This window comes from Nipponia nippon, unplaced genomic scaffold (assembly GCF_047370975.1).
Source record: "Nipponia nippon isolate SJK-2023a ecotype South Korea unplaced genomic scaffold, ASM4737097v1 scaffold_30, whole genome shotgun sequence".
NCBI classification, from domain to species: Eukaryota; Metazoa; Chordata; class Aves; order Pelecaniformes; family Threskiornithidae; genus Nipponia; species Nipponia nippon.
In genome coordinates, this window is record NW_028262348.1 from 1970081 (window position 1) to 1989356 (window position 19276).

Genomic DNA, 19276 nt, shown 5'->3' on the forward strand with positions numbered 1-19276 from the left:
ATAATTCCCCCTAGATGGAACCCAGTTGTGACTTCCCTCGCCATCCCAGCCCAGCGCATTTAGACTCTTCTGCTTTGGCTGTGGTCTGCTATAGACCCTGGAACAATCTTTGTCACATCTGTTCTTTTCTTACGAGAGCAATTCATGGATGGCTGTTGGTGCTATGGTAATGCTGGATGCTGAGCTTTTGTTCCCCCAGGTGAGGGGATGGGGACGATAACCCCACAGGTGTTCCCGGGCTCTCTTCGCAGCTCTTCGGCATCCTTCTCTCATCAGTGGGGGTCTTAAAAATAATTTTTCTTATTGCGTTTTGGCACTTTGCAAGCAACCTCAGCTTAAGAGGAAGATGGCGTAACAGAAGATTGCATAGGGTGATCCCAGATGCACTGCTGCAGAAAGGAAAGCTGTCGGGACATCAGAGGGAAGGAGCACGGAGAAGCTGCCGTGGCTGAGGAGAAATATCTCGTCCCCGTGTCTTCTGGATTTGGCTGTTGCCAGGGTTAGTACAGCCTTCATGGACAAAGAGGGGAAAACCCTCTTCTGAGGACATACTTGCACGATTTTTTGTAGCAAATACATGTGTTTTCTGCCTGCGCTGCGAGCTGCTGAAGCGGTGTGCGTTAGCCCAGCACAGAGGCTGATCCAGCCCGTTACAAGATGCGATTTGAACAAGGTTATGAGAAGTTACGTGCTAGATCCAGGCAGAGGGCAGGAACTTCTCATGGGATAGATACAATAATCCCTGTTGTAACTCCCTCGCCAGTTCTGCTCCCCATTGGAGTCGGTTTCCCTCATATCAATCTTCCGTGAATTCCAGTATCGTTTCTTGACATTTATGTAGATTTCTCGGTGGGATTACTGATCTGTTAGGGCTTTTCTTCGTCTGATTTTTTTTTTCTGCTTCACACAGTTATCAAAAGCAGGGTTGTCCCGCTGTCATAAGGAAATTATCACATACACCACTTTTTCAATTATTTCATTACAGCAAAGGAAACTGGAACTAGAGAAAGACAGACGGTCTCATTTTACTGGGAAGTGTTGAGATTTCAAAACCTCTTCCATTCCAGAATAAACCGTGTTTTAAATCAAACTTTCTTACAAAACGAAACTCTGAAAACATTGTTTTGTTTTGATCAGTGTCTTCAAACTGAAAAAAGTTATTTTATATAGCTTTATGTAACTTTTAATATAATTGTATATATTTTTTTGTTTTGAAAAGCTTTTCTCGACAACGTCCAGTACACTGAAAATGCCAAAATAGGCCTTTTTGACATTATTGAAATACCTCATTTATTTTGTTGAGCAGAAAAATCACTATGTTTTTCAAAACAGTCGGGTTTCAACAAACATATGTTTCCTTTAGCATTCCTCCAGACACAAACACTCATTATCTAGACAAATATTTTAATACTACGTTAACTCTCATGCTTTGCAAATTGGTGCCCGTATGGCAAGAAGTACCTCTTCCAGTGAGCTCATTTGGAAAAGCCGGAGCTGCATGGATCCAACCTCTCCGGCTCAGCACTGACTTCCACAAAGGAAAGTATGCAACTGGAATTCCTGGAACAGACCTCTCTTGAAGTATGTGCTTTGTATCAAAGACGCTATTTCTCCAGGAAAAAAAAAAAACAAAACAAAACAAACCCCAAGCCAAGCAAAGCCCAGCCCATAACAACAAATCAACAAAAATAAACCCACTTTTGTTATAAATCAGCTTTTGTCTTGGCTTGCAGAAGGCGCAACGGCCCCTTCATCCGCTCAAATCGTTCTACTTAGGGAAAAAAAAAAGTGGAAATGGAGAACATGGCATGTGGAGCTGCGGTGCAAGCGCGCCTCAACCCCTGCGAGCAACTTTCCTGTCCCAGTCTGGAAGCGATGTTTCTGATTCCCAACCTCCCTCCTCAGAAGCTCTCAACTGAGGCAGACTTGGGAAATGACTAATTAAACAGTGATTGCGGGATTGCTTCCTGGCCTGGGTATCAGACCGCAAGGGTGAAGCTTCATAAAGATAGAGTGAATGCAGGAAGCAGTCCTGCATATTTCCACAATAGGGGCATTATGGAGACATGCCCTGGAGGCTGCTTGAGACCTCTGAATGGATCCTGATACCATCGGGAAGGGAGTACCTGCTAGTTCAAAGCAAGCCTGAAAGCAGGTTTTAATCCCTTCTGACAATTGTTGAGAGGAAATGGCCTTTCCTCTGACCTTATCGTTGTAAACAACAACTAGTCATCAGGCTTGTCCTGCTAAGGGAATAGTCAAGGTCTATGCAAGGATTTTACTTCAGATTTTTTTTTTTTTTTCTTCTCTGATTACAATGGTTTAATTCTCTAGACCTGAAATGCATTCTCACCCCTTAATATACTGGCTTCAGGTACATTCTTCGTTAATTATTGAGTCCATACAGCTCGGCCCGATTCAAATTAGCTTCTCGGAGCTGCGGGCAGACATCCTGTGGCCAGTTTCAGTGCTCAGCCCTGTGGTTGTTTTTGTGATGGGTGTTGTGAGATGTCTTTTGGATGCACTGGTATCCCCGGAACTGGGCGTGAGACAAGCTGACAAACTCCCGGCATGACAGAGAATCACAAAGAACGATAATGGCCAACGGGCAGGATGGAGGACTCGCTGCTGGGCACCATTAGGGTGGCAGTTTTAATATGATAGAAGGATGCATGCACTTCTGGAATTGCAGCAGTGGGTGGATTTAACTCTGTGGATTCATATGGCTTTTAGTGCTACGACAATACAGATGACAGAGGAAAGGAGACAGTAGCTTTTGCTGCTCCTGGAGTTAGAGCCAACTGTCTGTGACCAGCAGGACAGAGTGACGATGCAGGAGAGGGCTGGCCTGCTGTATTGGCAGAATTTCAGGGTGACGAAATCCACTTTCCCCCAGATCTGCGCAGGGCTCTGCCGCTGACAGGCCCCCAGGACTGGGAAGCCCATCGCTGTGGCCACCTGTGAGCACCCCCATCCCAGTTGCTGCTCATCAGGTGCTAAGTGGTGTAACAGAGATCAGCTGTCACAGCCTTTCTGAAGGGGAATTTGCAGAGCTATTAGGAGGGCATTTTGGTGCTGGTCATAGACCTTGGTAGGGTGTAGGAGGTTACTGATGGCTTTGTGTGAATGGCTTTTTGATTCCAGTGCAGGTTATGGGTAGCACTCACATGTCTGCTCTTTGGTCCTCCGCGCTAAGTCAGATGGCAAGCCAGAGGAGATTTCTCCCTGGTACTGCGTGGTCTGGCTGATCCCTGCAAAATGAGGGATGGGCTGTAGAAGTCAGCGTGCCTGAGCTCTCTGGAAGTCACAGCTTTTTCACTGGAGCAAAGGAACATTTCTTCTCTAGGTAAAGACAAGGAATTGTAAGTTTTTCTTGTTATCCTGGTTGACCCAGCTTAACTTCTGCTTCTCTAGCTTGTAAGGATGCTTACGACTGCTTTGACAAGTGTAACGTGGTGTGTTTTCAGCAGGCTATAGTAAGTTTGCTATATGCAGGTCCATATCTCCAGTGAAAAACCTGCAAGGATCTGCAAATGAGAAAAGGTTAAAAGCCACTTTCCCTGGTTTTGTAGGAATGTCTGAGTGGGCAGCGGCAGGCTGAGGGGAGACTGGTGGATGTGTATAGAAAGGATGGCTGGTTTTCACAGTTACGTGCTACCTGTGCTAAGTCTGGGCTGTGTTTTGTGTAACGTATCTGTGAGTAAAGGGAAAAGCCTGAACGCTGCGGGGAGCAATCTCTGAACACCGTGTACGTCCTCTGCCAAGTGGATGGTCAAGGTCAGGGTCTCGGGTGGGGAAGGAGACCGGGTTGGATCTGCCCAGGGCTTTGGCACCCACGTGTGCTGTGGCCATGAACGGGCTGTACCTGAGGGGATGGGTTTCTCTGACTTTCATTAGGGATCGATCCATGGCTGTGGGTGGAAGAGGCTGTTATAATAAGTATTTGCAGTCTGTCCCGTAACCACGTGAAGTTGTTTTGCTTGATCCATACCAAAATGAGTCGGGATCGCTTTGCTTCTAGTTTTGCTCGGAAAACAACTATACGAGGCGGTGGCCCATGTGTGCCGGTGGGACCGAGACATGAGCAAGCGGGAAGGATCTCGAGCAGCTCTGAGGTGATACGCCTGGAAGGATTGCCTTTCCTCCCGCCCCGGGGGCTGACCCCTGTGGCAGGGTCCCGTAATTAGGCTGCTTGGAGGCCTGGTCGCTGGTCACAGCGTGCGCCGCGTACCTTGCAGGACGCCAGCAGGTCGGGGGGGGCAGCACCCCCACCCCGCTTGCCTTGTGCGCGCTGTCGGCATCATCCGTGCGCTCTCCGCATCAGGGGCGCGTTGTCAGACCGAAAGGAAGGATATTGGAGGAAGTATTCCCCTTTCGGTTGGGATTAATGCAGTAGTTCCTGGAAAAAAATGCTCTCTTTCCACCCCACCCCTCGTCCCCTCTGAGATTTACCTGTTTATATAGTTGCAGGTGGTAGCTCTTTGCCTTGTTGTGGTATTACCTGTGCTAAGGAGAATCATAAAAAGCTCAAGCACTTATTGATTCAGTAGTGGGAGCCATTTCAACAGTGATAAAACGCCGCTTCTCCCTCAGTTATGAAATACCTATCGCATTTTCTCTTCCCACCCTGAGGTTCCCTTTAAGACTTGTTGAATTATTTCCTCCACTTTATAGAGCTATAACAAAGGATGAGCGGCTGGATCGCTGTGCCAGCTTTACCTGAGTAAAAGGGGCCACAGAGAGGCTGAAAGGGTGCCTGTCAGCAGGCTGCTAATTGCATGTGTCCATCAGCAGGTTGTCCTTCTACCGCAGAATGTTATCTTGAGATGAATCCATAGGCAGCACAGAAGGGTCTTGTTGAGAGAGGCAGACCAGGGAGCTATAGAGTGCTGCTGCTTACCAGGACGGTGTCTTCACAGCAGGTGCCAGAGTGAAGGAAGAGCACTAGCGATGTGAGAACTGCTTTGCCTTGCAGCGATCACGTTAAAAGGGAGCGCGCTTTGCTTTCCTTTCTCATAAGGGGCCGCTTGGGTTGCGTTTTGCAACGTTTCTGGAAGTCTGCAGTAGCCGGTTAGCATTCTGTGGCGAGTGAATGCTGCTTTTCCTGCTTGTTTTGTCCCATGCACGTTACACTGTGGCACTTCAAATGCACTGGTCGTAAAAAAAAAAAGAGCAATCTTCTTGTTTCAGAGCTTAGTGAATACTGTAATGCGCTATCTTGGCAGTTTTTGTACCCGAGCCTTGCCCCCGCCCCGTGCAGGAGCGGCACGCTTCGCTGCTCTGCACAACCTGAGCTCTGGCAGTGTCTAAATATTCCTGTACGGTTCAAATGTTCCCTGCGGCCTGTCCTGGGAGCTTCTCGCTGGGGCCGGGGGAAAGGGCAGTTACTCAGAAATACTCACACGTGGTCAGGCTTTTTTCTGCTCTACTGAGAAATAATCACAATCACTTCCAGATTGTTTCTTTGACTTGAAGAAAGCGTCGCTAGAGCTGACAAGGTCTCATTCTCAATATGGTATATGTTGCAATTAGGATGTATATTGCCATCAGCGCCCCGGGACCCCAGGAGAACATGAGCTGAGGATTTTGCTTGCTTGCCCTTGCTGAATGCATGTGAGAGTCTCATGAATATTTTTGAAGCAGGTCAAATACTTGCCATCGCAAATCTAGAGAGGCCCTAATGAAAGCAATCCTTTGAGCAGGAGCGAAGGTGGATTTCTCCTTCCTCACAAGGAGGCTCAAGGAGTGCTGGAATAATTTTGAAGCAGTAGGTAACGCCTGTGGAGTGAGTTTTCACTCTGAAGTTGGGGAGGGGATGTTCCTGATCTTCATTCAGCTGCAGGCTGGCACTTGGCGCGGGTCTGGGGGCAGTGGAAGAGCCAGGCAGGGCTGTGGGATGGCAGGGATATACTCCGTATGGAAACAGCGACGCTTCCCAAAAGCAAGTTTGCTGATTCTATGGCAGCAAACAACTTGGCGTTAAGGAGACTTGGGGTAGGGTAGAATCCTATTCCTTAGTTTATTGTTATTATTATTATTTAGAGGCACTTACATTGTTAAATGAACACCTCACAAACATCATTACCCAGCAAAACATCACGCGTGACGCTGTTGGGAGATGGGGGAAACGGCGAAACTGAGGCAGTGCGTCACCCCCTTGATGCCTCCAGCGTGAAGCAGAGGAAACCCCCAGGCTGCTGGAATTCAGTTTTCGTGCAGAATGGCTTGTGGGATCCTTTGTAAGCTGCCCGGGCGCCAGGGGTGTGCCTGAACCCTCGAAGGAGAGGGCTGGGTGGAGATGCAGGGTGCAAAGTGCTGGTCAGATGGGGTGACACCGGAGCTGGTAAGACAACATGTCCTTATCGCTTCAGAGCCTGACTGCCAAAACGTCTGGTCCAATATTAGCCCCGCTGATTGACTGAGAAACAGGACTACTGAGGAGCCAAGAGGTTTATCCCAGGGTTCAGCAGCAACCCTGGGAATAGAAACAGGTATTGGCGGAAGAACTTGCTGTCTGCCTGGAGAGCCTGGGAGCGGGTAAACCTGCACCTCTGAGCACCTGGCCGCGGGGACTGGGAAGCCTGTATTTAGCCCTTTGTGTCTTTGGCTGTTGTAAGTGGGCAGGAGTTTTCCTGTGCTGTTGAGCCAGGGCTACAGCCATGACTGGGACCAAGTCTCCTGTTTCCTTGAGCCGTTCACCGACTCTCCTTGCCAGGGCTCCCTTTCACAGCTTGCTCACATCCTGAACCTAACTGAGCAAAAGACTGGTGAGGTCCCAAATGTTGCCGTCTTCGTAACTGAAGTTCCCTCCTCCTAAGGCGCAGGCAGGATCGCTGATCCTCCTCCTGCACGCGATGCCCAGAGGGCTGGAGCTGAGCTGCAGCCCCAGCCGCTTGGGGATGGAGTTGGTCGCGGGAGGGGAAGCCTGCGTGTTGGTGGAGGAGGCCGGTACCCTGTCCCCTATTCCTCAGCAGCCAGGTTTTTCTGTTCTTCAGGGCTCCATACATCCAGGTAGACTTTTTTTTTTTTAAAGAGACAGAATAATCTCTGCTCTGGCCTCAAAGGAAAACTTACCCCCAAACTTTTTCTCCTGTTGGTTTGCTTGGTGTTGCCCTAGAGCCGGGAAGGACCTTTCCTGTAAACTCCTGCACAGAGGAGGCCTGTTGCTGTGAGCTCTTGCATAGCAATTAGAGGAAACAACTCTGGGCTCCCACCACCGGTTACGCAACAGGGCTGGATTCGGCCGCTGTTTGTGCCTGTGAGCTGGTGCCTCTGCCCAGAAACCCCTCCTTCGCCTCCGTCCCCCCCAGGGCAGCCGCTCTGCAGGTTGCAGGAGTCAGCTCCCAGGTAAATCCTGTCTGGGACCTATGGAGGGAAATTGTAGCCCCTCAGCAGAAACGGTCCAAGTTTCCAAGGCAACTCCCCTCTAACCCTATTTTGAACGCCGCCTCGTTCCCATAGAAAGTTGCCCGTTAGTCTCGTCGGCAGCTGCCGCGGGGAGCGCGCCGCCTCCAGAGAAGTTGTCCTTCGCTGGGCTCTTTATTCCCGTAATGAGCAGCCGGGGGGGCGCGGGTGGCATGTGCTGCTCGGCGCTGCCGGCCCCCCCGGCAGGCCCTGCCGGCGCTCGGGCAGGGCACCGCGTCCAGCCCGCGAGCCGCTTTAGAGCAGGCAAGGGGGTGGCGGAGCCTTTCCACCTTCCCGGGAAGAAAGAGGTGCTCGGGGCTCCGGGGAGGCGCATGGAGCAGGAGGCTGGAGCGCAGATGGGGCTGCTCTTAGGGTTTTTTTGGCGAGCGGGAAGGTGACAAGTGAAGAAAAAGGACATGGCGTTTTATTTAATTAGAAAAACCAAACTCCCTAAAACTAGCCTCCGAAGGGCCTCCGTTGTCATCAGCTGCACAAAGAGCTGTGACAAATGAAAGGAACTGAGCAGAGAAAAGGCTGCTTTCTCTTTGTGTCTCTTTCCCAGCTTCTGTTTGCTTTGCTGTCTCCCTTGCTCCCATTGATCAGGCATGTGGAAACATTCCTCCTCCTGCGCTCCCATTGTGGCCGCCTGGTTGCCAGGCTGCCATTGGCTTGAATAACTTCACTAAGCCAGGCCTCTCCAAAACCATGCCATCCGGCGCGCTGGATGTGGGGCCAGACGCTGCCCTCCCATCCTCCTCCTCTCCCTCCCCCTCCCCGGCAGCGCAGGGGCGCAGTGAAAAAACGTGCCAAAGAACAAGGGAGGTAACGCGGAGCCCCAGCTGGCCCGACGCGGGGGAGAGGCGCGAGCTCGCCCTAAGAAAATAGGGGCAGCAAGGAGGGGACAATGGCCAGCTTGGGTCGCCGCCTTGAAAAGGTGGTGGGTGGTTGGCGGTGGCGGCAGCGGAGGCTGCTAGCCCAAAGTTTCTGAGCAGAGAGGGGACAAAAAGGCACGTTTCCAGGGGACACGAGCTAGTAAAGCGCAGTGAGGTAAACCCCAGCCTTGCTTCCCGTGGAGGGGAGAGGCGGTGAGGACAGAGCGGGAGGCAGCAGGCAGCCGGCTGTGACTGGGAGCGATTCGTGGCCGGTTCTCGCTGGCTACGCTGCAAACACATCCCTTCAGCAAACGGGGCACCTTGGGCCACGCTCGCCGCTGGCTCGTGCGGCGCCTCTTGTTTCTTGCTGGAGGTGACACCGGTGCAGGTGACGGCTCTGGTGCAGGGCATGGCTGTGCTCCTGAGGAGAGTGCAGGGGCAGGCCGGGGGCTCTGCCCCCAGGACTTGCCCCTGGGGTTAACTTGGGGTAGCTCTGGTGCTGAAGGCACCGGACTGGAGCAGGAGCCCAGGGACCGAGGGGGCTGGGGCTGTCGCTGCAGAGGGGCTGGCACCCGCCCGCAGCTCCGCTGCCTACAGCCATTATTATGCCGGATACGAATCTGGCCTATTGTTCTTAATGCTATTTTTCATCGGTGAAATAGCAGTAAGCAATCTGTGCTTTCAGACGTGCTTATTGACTCAGCAGGGCCGGGGCTGGATCCTCAGCTGGTGTAAAGCAGCCCTGGCCCATCAGCTCACAGTGTCACCCGTGACCCCCATTTAGTCTTCGCCCTGCCGGCAGCTGTGGCCCGGCGCTCTGGATCAGAGGAGCCGTATGGCCACGGGCTGAGGCAGGGGATCCCCTCCCGGTGGCCCCGGGTCTGTCCGCAGCGGTGGCCCCTGCATCCCGGGAGGTGGAGAGAGATGTCCCAGGGCAGCTGGAGCCTGAGCCAGGCGGCGTTTGCTCTGCAGAGGGGTCCTGGGTTTGTACTGGGTTTGTGCTGGTCTGAAGGGCAGGGACTGCTGAGCTCAGGTGATTAACATAACAATCCTGGGGCTCTGCCTTCATCCTGCGGCTAAAGCCTGGTTTGCTCAATCCAATTTCCAGCCTCTGCCCTTTCTTTAGCAGGCTAATTACGCCAGCAGGACAGTGGAAATGACCTTCTTAAAGCCTCAGTGCCCCTCGTCTGCTTACCTGTCAAAACACAGGAGACGGAGCACTGATATCATTCAGAGAAATGACATGTTTGGGTACAACGGGCAAACGTCCTGAAGTAGCAGAGACTCCCCTGAAGTTCACACTGGTAACCTGTGTGGTGTTTATCAGAAGCAACGTGTGTTTGTAAAGATCTTCCCAAGCAAGGTCCCCTGGCTAGCAGGGCCACGGAGGCGTGGGCTCGTGCAAGTTTAAGGAACAGTAAGTGTGCAATATTACACCAATAAATGTGCAAAGTGTTACCATCTCGCACAGAAACCTGCGAGGGCACTGGGCTGGAAAGCTGCTGCAGCGCTGGCTTCTCTCATTAGTCATCCTAGCCTCATTCTGTCTCTGTAACGCGTGGTGCCCGGCTCTAGCGCAGCTCCGTCCTCCTCCTGCACAAACTTGGACGTGGCCTTTGGGCCCGGAGAAGCTGCGAGTGCTCTGATGTCCGATCCTGCAGCAACTACAGCCCTGGCGTGGGCTGGGGCGGGAGCCTGCATGTGGAGCCTGCCGGCGGGCTGCAGCTTCGGATGAAGCAGCATGGGCAGCTGCAAGCCGTCTCGCTGCCAGGCAAGCCGCAGGAAGCCCTTGGGCTACGCACGGGATGCTGATGTGGCCATCCACAGAGCAAAGGATGGGTGCTCAAAGTCCTTGCGAGGGCTTGTCCGCTGGAGCAGAAACAGGCCGTTTCCAAGGAGGGCAGGGCGTGTTTCTGCGCTAGCGTTCTGACCAGCTTTGTAAAGACCTGTGCGGTTGGTGGTCTTCGTGTTATAACTCTTGAAATGATGTCAGCAGCCACACAAATCTGCCCCTTCGCAGAGGATAACGGAAAGTAAAAGCTTGTGCCTGACCAGTAGCGTGGCACAGGACGTATCCGTCGCGGTCCTGTTGAAATTGGCAGCGATTCCTTGTTAGGGCTGAATTTTGGTAGGACTGTCTTCGTTTGTGTGATGCTAGTACGCGCAAAGGAGGAGGCAATCTCCTGGTTACAGGAGGACCCGTGAGGTGAAGCCAGTCTGGTGGAGCAGCCGTAGCTAAACTTCTTCTGGAGCCTAAGGGATGGTTTTGCTATCTCTCCTGCTTGGAAAGGAGGAAATATGGTGAGCATCTTGAGGTTTAATATAATGAAACAGGCCAGGAATAAAATTAAGTGGATAGCTGATACAGATGTGTCAGTCACACTTTGCCCCAAAGCCACTGCTGATTGCCGAGATACCTGTTCCGTCAGGCATTGCGAAGAGGTAGGAAAACAATTTTCATTTCATGGCAGTCTTAAAGAGACCTGCTGCACACAGCAAATTTGATGCTGTGATAACTGACGCTGTTTGTGACAGACAAACCTGTGGCTTGTGTAGTGAAGCAGTTCAGAAGTGCCTGCTGTCGCATACCAAAAGGCTGTGGAAACGGTGCTCGCTAGGAAAAATATTGCAAGAGGATCCCAACTACCAAAGGCGTCTACAGAAAGCCGTAGGAGAGCAGCAAGATTTTTGAGCATAATGGGAGTTTTTTTAATTATTTTTCTTTCCAAGGGCACAAATGGCATTTGGTCTGATCCTGTTGGGAGCTACAAAATAGGGAGCTGTTGAGAAACAAGGTGGTATCGGGAAAACCAATGCTCCTGCGCTGAAGTATAAAGATAAACCCAACGTATCTGAAAGAGAAGGAAACAATTACAGGAAAGGCTGTTACTAGAAAACTGCTGGGAGGAGGGCAAACGCATCCAGGGCAACAAGCCTGGGATAAATGTAGGGAACAATCCTGGCGGCGTGACCTTGCCCATCCTTACCATGACAGCCTTTTCCTACGTTCTGTTCCTGGGAAGTTAGGCACAGGAGTTGCTCCAACGCTGAACGCGGGGTGGTGGGAAACGGTGCGGCTGCTTGGTCCTCCGCAGGGCGATGCGGCGTTCTGGCGAGGCAGGGGCCGTGCTTGGAACGGTGCACAATAAGATGGACTCGCAAATGTCACCCTTGGTGATGAGGAGCAGCTGGTTGCTTCCAGTGAGTCGGATATCATTTGAAATTACGCCTGTGGATTAATTAAAGCTCGTAAGATAGAAAATGAAATAAATCTGTAACGTGTATGCTACCTGTAATGCAGGTGCGCTATGAGAAGAGGCAAACTGAAGCACACAAGAAACATTGCTTAGAAGGGGAAAAAATGTCTCTCTAACATGATTTGTGGGGCTTTTTCTTTGTTTTGTTTTTCCTACATGAGCCTTCCAGGGGAGACTCCCTTGCTGGAGGAAAGCCCTGCTGCTCCTGTAGGGCAGGGCTCTCGTGGGTTGTCACCGGTCAAGCGGTGACAACAGGCAGCTTGGCAGAGCCGGAGCGTAGACTTTGCAGTATTAAAATCGAGGCAAGTAGTGTTAGCCCTTCTCCATGTGTGGTTAAATGCTTTCTGTGTAGCCGGTGCCAGGCGCTGTCGCGGCTTACTGCTCACAAATGCCTTTGCCAGGTGGGGACTGTGTCTCCTTTTAGCTGGAGTTAAGGACCAAATGAGACTTCAGTCTCTGTGTCACTTCTAAATGATACTTCGGCTCCTGTTTCGGGGAGGGGGGTTGGAAAATTGGATCCTATGACACTTTCAGTGGGTGAATTCACTGATCTCTCTTTTTTTTTTTTTTTTCTGTGCCCTGAAAAACATGAATAACCCACGTGTATGAGAGCTGCCCCGTACCACAGCTGTGTCAGCGGAGGACCTGGTGTTTCCTTCGGATTTCACACCGCAGTAAGTGACTCGGATCAGACAGTCTCTCAGAGAGAAGCCACCATGGGAATGCTGTTTTCAGCGTCCCACACTGTCCTCCAACAGAAGTCAGATACCTCCCATTTGAGTCCATACGGTAATCAGTTGCAGTGCCCTTGTTTTGGGGGAGATTAGTGCCATGGTGTCTACAAGCGGAGATTGTGCAGTCTAATTTTGTAATGAAGAATTATAGTAAAACAGTGGGCAGTGCTTCCTGCAAAGAATATCTGCTGTGGATGGCTTTATGCGGGATAAACTGTATGGCTTAAATATAGGAGCAGCATTCTTCTGTTGAGAACTCTAAAAGAAAACGCGTTTGAGTCGGTGTTTGCTGGCAGTGTGTTTGGTATGTCATTCACTTACCTATTTAAATTCCAAATGTCATAGGTAAAACAACATTAATTCACTCTCCTATGGTGGAAATCATTATACATTTGTGAGATGTGTGTCCCCCATCACAGTGTAGCAGTTGTCTGTCAGGGTCCGGGACCCAGGGCCTCTTTCGTAAGCTGGGCAGCGTGCTGTACCTCCTACAACGCCGCCTGTGAAATCTCCGTAGCTCCCGATTACTCTCTTTCACTCACAAGGGCCTTGATTCAGCTGCGTCTGCGGCAGGCTCTTAGTGACAAAACTTCTGTCTGAAACGTGCTGTGTCTGGCAAAACAAGCAGCAGCTCTCGCGAGGTCCTTCCAAGCAGGCTTCTCTCGCTGCCGTCGTTCCCCGGGCACATGCACCCCATGCCCGTCCCAGGATTTGCTTCCTTCCTTGTGGTGATCGACTCTGTTATTTTGGAGCACGGGCTCACAGAGCCAAGCTAGAGGATCTCCAAGGGAAGTTTGAAGTGTTCGATAAAAGAAGGAATGCAGGGAGAATAGAAAGCCCTGACTCGAATGCCATCATTCTCTTTCCCTCACCCCTTTGAGGTTCTCCTGCCTTCCCTGCCTGCGTGTGACCTCCCTCCTCTCCCAACCAGCCTCTTTCTTTTTTCAGTCTTCCTCCTGCCCCTCACCCTCCTTGTTCATTGATCTCCCTTTAGGCTTTATTAGTGACTCCCCCTCCCACCCTTTCTCTCCCTCAGTTTTTCTGATTCTCTGACATAAGACAATTGAATGAGGCCAGACTCCTAAGCCAACGCTGGGGGTGAGAGGGAAGAGGTGTTAAGATTTAATGATATTGCCTCTTTAAGGAATCCCTAATTCCTAACACCCATCTCCTCCCCCACCTGAGAACCAATTAAAACTCAATGAATTCAAGTGGAGGCTTTTGTGCATCACATGTGCTTGACTAACAAAGCCTTCTCCATGCTGGAATAAAAGCTTCTATTCAGCAGCCAGTTTGTTCTAATTCAAATCACTTCCACTCCAGCATCCTCTCCTTCCTTGCTGCTCCTGAGTTCCCAGGCCCGGCTGCCGCCCCAGCAGCCCTGCCCAGAGCTCCACGCTCCACCTTGCAGAGCCCAGCCTCGCTGGCGGTGGAGCAGAGGCCAGGAGATGACCTCCGCATGGTTAACTGGGCAGCCCGTGGTCGTTATGGCCCTGTCCAGGAGCCTGCTGGGCTGGGGGGGAGCCCGCATCGTGCCCTGTAGACAGAGAATTACCTTGTCCGTGGGCAGAGCTCAGCCTTCCTTGAAACCAGTGAAAACCCTCTCCGTCCCTCTTTGCTGTCGGGGTTACGCAGATGTGGTGACACCTGAAGTAGCAGGGGAGTCCAAAAGCACACAAAGACCAAGCGAGTCCGAGGAGTTTGTACTTTCATCTGCCTCAGGGTATAAATTGTGCTACCTGGGACCCTGAGAGTAGCTTCTGTCCTCTACCATGCCCTGAAAATAAAAAAAGGGGCTTGAATAAGGTCGTCTGGGGGATAGAATATATTTCATGCTATTCAACTTCCAAATTTAAAAACCTCGCTTGAAAGCTTTGCAGCTGCAGACCTGGGGTTTGGGTGACTTTCTGTAGGGAGGCAATTCTCTGTCCAGATGTTAGGCAGGTAGTCTTCCCGGTGTAAAACAGGCTCTGCTCAGAGCTTCTGCCTGTCCTTTACTGATCGGAGTTACCCGAGCTGTCAGCAAAGCTGTGTGCCTGACGTTAACTGGGTTATCTTTTCTCTGTTCCCGCAGCCTCCTATTTGTAGAGACACTTTTGGATTTTTTTTTTTTTTTTTTTCCTCTTGTGAGAAATCTCTGGTAGAAGCAGGTTGAGTGCTCTGCTCTGATGGCAATGAGGTTTTTACTCCCTCTAATCTCGCCTGGGAGCGAGCTCCAGCTCTGCGGGCCAGCTGCCAAGGAAGCTATCTGCTCTGCTCCAGAGCCTTGTTCTGGTACACGGCGGTGGCATCGCTCCCGAAACGTGTGGCTTTCTCGGGGAGTCACGAAGGAGGTGCCCAGCTCTTGGGTAGCTGGGACCTGTCCCACGAGGAGCTCTGGTAATTAAGATGAGCTCTTGGAAGCTGGTTTGATATTTGCAGAGGCACTAATGGTGAGAGGAGGGATTTGGGGTTACGTGTACGTAGGGACCCGTGGTGTTTGGCAGCGGGGGTACTGCATTTTGAACTCACCTGAAAGTCGGTAGGACCAGTAACTCTATCGCACTGCCTTGCAGCTGTCAAGCATGGCAGCGTACAAGCGGTAACGCGCGTCGGGGTGTGTTGCAGTCTTCCAGTCAGCTTTTAGGAAAGAAAGATTTGAACATCCCTTGGCAGTCCTGTCTCTCGCTACAGCTGTGGTCTCTTGCATCTGATCACCCGCCCCAACTGTGGCCAGCGTCTAGAGCTGAAGACGTTTTAGTGTTCCCAGAGAGCGTGTTGGGGTCTATACTTGTCTGTCTCGTTCGTGGGTTCATAGATTTGGACATGGAACGCTCCTTTGCTGTCAAAAGTCTTTTACTGTTTAGTAAATTGGCACAAATTTTTCATCCAGCTTTTTTCCTGTAAGTGCAAGTTGGCCTCTCGTCGCAGTGATGTGCAGAGTTGAAAAAAAATTTGTGCCCTGGATAGGTTTTTCTTTAGCAAACCCAGTCCTATGTCTACATAAATGCAACTCTGAAAATACACAAATATTTTCAAATATGGGACTCTGAAAATACGCAAAATGCGCTGGGCTCTCAGACTGACCCACGAATTGTAACGAACAGCTTTTTAAGTGACAAGTTAATTTCAGGTAATGCTACGCGGTATCGTTACGGTATAATCTCTGTCCGTGAATACGGTGAGGGGGAAGAAGATCGGATCAAAGTCTGTTGGTTTGGAAAAAAACCTTCATTCCCTGTGAGTTAGAGAGTGCTGATTATTTGGAGGAAGTTAAAAAGTGTTTCCCTTTACAGCTTTTGGGTTATTTTCTGCAGCATGTTCTCTCTGAAGACTTCAAAGTTTGGTTGTTTTTTGTTTTTTGGGTTTTGGGTTTTTTTTTTTTGAGGTAGGGAAGAGAAGTCTCAGTTTTCAAGGAGAAAAATGGAGTTTCTTGGCCCAGATCACCCGGCCAATCTGTGGGAAGAGGTAGGAGCAGCACCAACAACTCGAGGTTTACTGAAGAGCTCAGTCCTCTTTCTCGAGCCCCCTGCGACGTGCCGCAACTGCGTCGTGAACTCTGAGGTGGGGGGCTGACAGCGCCGTCGTGCCTGCGCGGGGACCGGCACGGCTTAGCTGGGCCCTGGGTGTTTTTGTGATAAACACACGTAATCGAAGGGAGCTCACGCGCTTGTGTGGCTGGGTGGCAGAGCAGCCCCTGCCTTCGTGACGCAGCTGCGCTCTCCTTGTGTCGAACGCTGACCTTCGTCTCTGGGGCTCTGCGCTTCGTCCCTGTTTCTCGTTAGTGAAATGAGTTTGATGGTCTCAGACTCGCTAGTAAATGGTTTCTACTTCAAAACAAAGTGCAGTTAGTTTGGCAGGAGAGTCCCAGGTCTGACCTAAAACTAAATTACAGCTGACCCTGAGACAGTGAGGCCCCTCCAGGTCAGGGACAAGGGCATTGTCAGGACACTGGGAGCTTGCACTGTAATTAGCCGCAAAGGTATCAAATACCTCCGTTTCCAGCATTCCTATCCTTAAAGCAACACAAGCATGAAATCCCAAAATTTCTCCTACTGCAGCCTCACTAAAAATAAAAACAAAAAAAAAAAAGGGGAAGTAAGGCTGAACAAACTTTCATTGATTTGCTTTTTCTCTGTTCTGCAGTAAATCCCTCCCCATCCTAAACCATCTCCCACAATCCCTTGTTCCCCAGCATCTGGGAATGAATTTACCAGGCGCCGCATTGCTTTCAAGGCTCCAGAATGGCCAACGAGCTTGAGCACATTTTGTCTGCCTAGCAGGAGTGTGTAAGAAGAGCTTTCCAACTTCAAAAACTTGCTTGGCTCCAGAGCTGCTCTCCCAGCAAACGTCTCGTCTATCCCCAGGTTACTTCAAATACCCTCCAAAATGCAATTTGTTTTAAATACACTTTATGTCCCAGGAACATGATAAATTTCGAGATAGGCAAACACTTGTACTAGCTTTCTTGGTGTCTAGCAGAGTGTCAGTAAACGGAGGACAGGGTGCTATTGTGGCTAAAAACGTAGAGAAGGTATAGATTATCCGAGCATTATGCTTTCGACCTAGCCACCTACGCCACTACGTATAAAGAAACGCAGATCTTGGGTGCGCACCTTGAGACGCCACGTGCTTGTTTAGCAGAAATGCTGTGTGCTGGGAGCTTCCCCGGGGCCTTATGTGGAAAGAGGAACGTTTACTGCATCTCCAGCTTTTTGACTCAAACGCTCAAAATTGACGGGAAGTTTTGGAAGATGCCTCACTGTTTCCATCCGTCACAAGCGGGCAGTTTCCAACCCCCGAGGGTGTCTGTGAAGCAGCAAACTTGGTGATCCCCAGAGGGAAAATGCTGGAGCAGGGCAGGACGTACTAACCAGGGCTTCCAAAAACACCCCTATAATCAGATTACAAGTCCAGTGAGTCAGGATATCACAAGCCTGAGTATGATCCCACTATTTCCAGTGTAACTCATGAGATTCCTCTCTTCTGGTGTCTCCAGAGCTGCACCGGCCATTCCTGCAAACAGGAGAGCAGAATCTGCTCATTGGTTGATCAGGAATGTGGCAGGCAGATGGAACTAAAATCTTAAAAACATTTAAGGCTCCTACAAAAATTTAATCTAATTAAGTGATTTTTTTTTTTATGTTAATATTCCTCATTTTGATACGTGTATCCGACAGAGTTTGAATTGCAGAGGTTACTGTTTCGTTCCTACTTGGAGTAAAGGGATGGTTCCAATACGTGTTGTGCACCTCCGCTGGGAGAGAGGTTTCCTGCTGCTCCTCTGCATCCCCCCACTTTTGTCAGAGTATCTCCACGTTGCTTGCGTCCCAGCTTTGTGCTGAAGAACGTCTTGGACAGCTGCTTTGGAGGGAGCTGGTCCTTCGCTGTTGCGGTGGCTTGGCCACCAGCCAGCTGGGAGCTCTGGGGAATGCGGTTTGTGAATCACTTCTTGCTCCTGCTGGGAAAAGGGTCAGGGACTCGGTTTGCTTCAGCTCGTGGAACTGCGTGGGCATGAGGTAGGTGGGGAAAGTCCTGCCTGAGCCCAAAAAAACAAAGCAAAAAGAAAATGGCATAAGGACCCTGATGTAGCAAAATCAGCCTTGAGGGAAATCCAGAGCAGGCAAAGGCGTGAAAAGATAAATGCTTGAAGGCTGTGAAAAGTGAGCAAAAGATACAAGGGCAAGAATGGACAAGTAGCAGCAGGAGCAAAGTATTTCCCACTAGACTATGAGCGGTGCAGAATCAGAGCTTGTCTTCAGCGAGAGGTTAGCTCACCAGGTCTGTGGGCAGGAGGAATCGCTCTGTCTTGGGACCAAAGAATGGATTTTGAGCCTTTTCTAGTTCCAGACTCAACGTATTTAAGAGCTGGTGTAGGTTGCTGCAGCTGGAATTGTTAGAAACAGCTGCCTCGTTTCACCTTCCCTCGCCGGGAAGGGTCGGGAGCCTGTAAGCCTGAGCGAAGATGCTGTGGCCTGGGGTGGGGGAAAGGCTCCCTCTCGGGAGGACGCCGCTCCTGCCCCGGAGCGCCTGGCGGGGGGCACTGCTGTAGAAAACCAGGAGTTCTTCTAAGAACTCCCTCTCGGGAGTTCTACGGCAAAGAGAAGAACGACCAGAGATGACGACAAGTGTCCCTGGCCCCTCGCAGCCTCCCTTGCCCCCGTTCCGCAGGGCGGAGGCTGAGGCAGGGGTTACGTGTACAGAGCAGCTAAGCCGCTCCTGCAAGCCGAGGGTGGGAGCTTTGCCTGGGAAGACACTGGTGTCCGTCTTGATTAGGATGTGATGCCTGGTGTAAGTCATGTGACAAGTACAAACAAAATACCTTGGGAAAACCTTGAGGAACCAGGGCAGGCTGAGCTGCTTAAGGAGATTTACAGCATGTATTTCTGTCCCGTACACTTGCCTTGGTCTGAACCTTTCCCGTCTCAGGAGCTCCAGCATGCACCCTGAACTTTAAAGATGCTTTTTTCTGTGCATTCCTCTAAATAATCTGTAAACTTTCTCAATTTTGTGCTGTTAAGTTTAATAGTGCGGTCCCAGTTACTTTATACCGCTGTAGTACCAGAACGCTATGAAGTTGTCTTCTGAGAAATGCTGTTGGGATTTGTGGAGCAAAAGTCCCATCAGCTTAGATTAGAAAGTAAGTCTTGAAGAAATGGGGGAGTTAAAGGCCAGCGTGAGTGGTGTGGCAGAGGTAGGAAATCGATTCTGTCCTGAAGGAGAGGGGATGAAGAAACAGCCTCTGCTTGCTCAGCCTCTGTTGGTGCGTCGAGCCAGAAGTTCCCTGTTTGCTCCTGTAAGCGCCTCTTCTTTCTGGTGCCGCGCTGGGACAGCGCCAATACCCAGATTTTCTGCCTCCTGGGTCCAGTCCTCCTTCCCCTGAGCCCCGTCCTGCCCTGGCTCCCCTGTTCCCTCGGACGCTGCGATCATCAAGGCGGATTTCAGAGGTCCTTGCTGTGGTGCTGACTTCAGCCCCGGGTGAATAATTCACGCGTGCGTCAGACCCGCGGGGGACGTGCGGATCAGCTGA